The sequence below is a fragment of the Elephantulus edwardii genome, unplaced genomic scaffold (assembly GCF_000299155.1).
Source record: "Elephantulus edwardii isolate Elephantulus edwardi_28Jun2011 unplaced genomic scaffold, EleEdw1.0 scaffold00030, whole genome shotgun sequence".
In the NCBI taxonomy this organism is placed as follows: domain Eukaryota; kingdom Metazoa; phylum Chordata; class Mammalia; order Macroscelidea; family Macroscelididae; genus Elephantulus; species Elephantulus edwardii.
This window is the reverse complement of record NW_006399780.1, coordinates 9,106,895-9,110,419: the sequence shown is the minus strand read 5'-3', so window position 1 is coordinate 9,110,419 and position 3,525 is coordinate 9,106,895. Positions and strand designations below refer to the sequence as shown.

General features: G+C 38.4%; 1 pseudogene; it reads left to right on the top strand.

Annotated features, from left to right (window-relative positions):
• LOC102872778 overlaps positions 1–3,525 on the top strand; it is a 20,603-nt pseudogene that overhangs the window by 6,616 nt on the left and 10,462 nt on the right.

Below are 3,525 nucleotides of genomic sequence, written 5' to 3'. Positions count from 1 at the left end.
ACTGTTGGCTTTGATGTGTGCAGATATTACTCAAGTCCCTAGCCTGAGTATTTGAGAGGATAATTGCTTTTACTTTCCTTTCAGAGTCTCGAAGGTGTACTTGATATGTGTTAATGGAGTAAAAATCGTATCAGAGAGAATTTGATTACAGACATCAGTATGAAAGTCTGTTACCCACATCTAGTAAATAAAGCCATGGAAGAGAGGAGCTGAGGTTGACCATGGAGAAATATATAGAGTGAAGAAAGGTCCCAGATACAGGTGCAAAGGTCAACATTAATATTTATTTAGACTCAAGATGAGATGAAGAGGTCCATATGTGTTCACATTTCCAAGAAAGATGAGCCAATCGGATGTGGAAATTACAGAAAAATATCATTAATATAACATGTAAGCAAAATATTGCTGAAGATTATTTTAAAATGGCTAGAACAGTGCAGACATTCAAGCTAGATTTAGAAGAGACCATGACCAGGGATATAAATACTGATGGCATATGGATCTTGGCTGAAAACAAATAATACCAGAAAAAAAATGTCTATTTGTGCTTTATTGACCATGCAAAGGCATTTGATTGTGTGGATCATAATAAATTATGTCTAACATAATTTAGAAGAATAGGAATACCAGAACAATGAACTATGCTTATGCAAAACCCATACCTAGATAGACCTAAAGGCTATTGTACAAACAGAGCAAGGGAACGCTACATGGCTTAAAATCAAGAAAGATGTGCATCAGGGCTGTGTCTTTCTCCGTATCTATTCAATCTATACATTCACCATATTATTAAAGCAGCTGGACTCCATGAAGAAGAATGCAGCATTAGGATTGGAGAAAGACTCATCAGCAATCTTTGATATCCAGATGACACAACTTTCCTTGCTTGCTGAAAGTGATAAGGACTTGAAGTGCTTTCTTCAGAAAATCAAAGAATATGGCCTTCAATATGAATTGTATTTCAGTGTCAATAAAACAGAAACTCTCACCACTGGACCAACAGGCAAAATCATGATAGATGCAGAAGTGATTGAAACTGTCAACAATTTCATCTTACTTGGATCCACAATCAATACATTTCGTACCAGCAGTCAGGGGATCAAGAGACATATTGCATTGGGAAAGTCTGTAGTTAGGAACTTCTTGAAATTATTGAAGAACAATGTCAGTTTGAAGATTAAGGTACATCTGATTCAAGCCATGGTCTTTTCAATCACTGTGTCTTTCTGAGAGTTGGACAATGAATAAGGATAATGGAAGAAGAATTGATGTCTTTTCACCATGGTGTTGGAGAAGAGTACTGAACATCCCATTGACTGCCAAAAGAGGAAATGGCTATGTCTTGGAGAAGCTTCAGCCAGAGGGCTTCTTGGAGGCAAAAAACATAAAATTTGAGCTCATGTACTTTGGGCATGTTGCTAGGAGGGGCTATTCCTCGGAGAGGAACATCATGCTTGGAAAGGTAGAAGGACTGCAAAAGAAAGGAAGACCCTCAACCAGGAGGATTAACACAGTGACAGAAGCAGTGGGCTCAAGATTGTGAGGACAGCATAGTATAGAACAAGGTTCAGATCTATTGTTGATATGCTCACTCTCTGTCCTAAATGACTTGATGACACCTAACAAGATGAGATAGAAGAATAAACAAGCATGATCACTGGAGGCAAAAAGGAACTGCTATAACAAACAATAGGTTAGAGGCAAAGCAAAGCTAATGCAAGGAAGAGTAAAAATAAGATAAAGGAATATATGAAGGAAATCTGTTCAGAGGAAGAGAGAAGAATAGGAAAGGTTATCAAAAAATATCTCTCCATGAAACCACATTCAGCCTTGGTATGTGTACTAGATAGAAATGGAATATTCTCCATCATTCAACATACAATATTATTGTTATATGCCATCGAGTTCCTGGAGACTCATTGCAATCCTATGTACAATAACTCTGAACCCTGTTCTATCCAGAGCCAACTTTACTGTCTCCAACACACCTACCGCCATTACTACAGTACCTAAGTCAATCCATCTCATCAAGGGTCTTTCCCTCCTACACTATGTCGTTTTCGTTGTTATGTGCAGTTAAGTCACTTGCGACTCATAGCAACCCTATGTACAACAGCTCTAAACTCTGCTCTGTCCTGTGTCAATCTCATTGCCTCCGACACACTCATCTCAATTGCCCCAGTCACCGAATCAGTTCATTTCCCAGAGGGCCTTCCCCTCCTGTGCCTGCCCTCCACCATCTCAAGCATGACGTCCCTCTCCAAGGACCGGTCTCTCCTTACAACATGACCAAAGTATGTCAGACCAAGCCTCAGAATCCTTGCCTCCAAGGAGCAGCCCGGTTTAACCCTCTCCAGGATGAATCTGTTTGTTCTATAGCATCTAGTAAAAATGTATTCAGGCTCAATTTCTTAAACAGAGATAAATAAAGTTAAAATTCATCTACAGGTGTGGAATTAGCCAATGCAATGAAGTCCCCACGGATCATTAAAACTCATCTGCCCTTCCAATTGATGCCACCATCCATTTTGGGGGAAAAATGCAAGGTAAGAGGTAGGAATTTTTTTAAAAACTGATTTTGCTGATGTTTGTAAAAGCAGCCGTGGGGAGGGAGGGATAGTCTTGTTTAATAATTTTAAAAGAAAGGTTCCATAAGGAATTCATAAACTAAATAAAAATAGTACTTTGGGACATGAGTAATGTCAGAAGAAGTGGACACTTTGGGTGTATGAATGACATCAGAGAACCAGGAACAGAATGAGACCCACCCACTCAACTTTGAAGTCTCTGGGGCATCATCTCATTGGCCCAGAGTTCAGTTGCAAGGCCCACCCAGAGAATGAGACCATAAACAGAGCCTCATTTCACCAGCAATAGGCCTCTCTCTCTTCTTTATTTCTTTTTAAGAAGGGAGGTGCATCACTTTCAGGATATAACTTCCTAATAAATCTATATTTCCTGTTTTACTCTTCTTCTTATTGTGTACCATCCAGTTGTACCAGCCCATAGCTGACCTTCTAGCAGATTTTCACAGGCAGTTAATTGCACAGGAGGAAATTATCCATCCGTCTTCCAAGGAGCAGCTGGTGGCCTTGAACCCAGTGCCTTCAGGATTGCAATGTAGCTTCTTGCCACTAGACCACCAGAGCTTCCTATTTTACCCTTTTTATTTAAAAAAAAGAAGACGAAGAATACTTAAATCATTGGTTAAGTAAATTGGTTAAATTCTGTTTTCAGAAATATTAAATAGGAGCTAAACAAAACAATATTTAACATATCATATTTAAGGTAATATATCTTCACTTTCTTAAAATAACTGTCTAATAAATATAATATAAAGCAATATTTAACATATCATATTTAAGGTAATATATCTTCACTTTCTTAAAATAACTGTCTAATAATCTTGGCCTTTGACATTCACCCCAACCTTTTTCCAATATTTCAAATTTATAAGGTTTGTTGTTGTTGTTGTTATGTGCCGTCGAGTCGCTTGCAACTCATAGCGACCCTATGCACAACAGC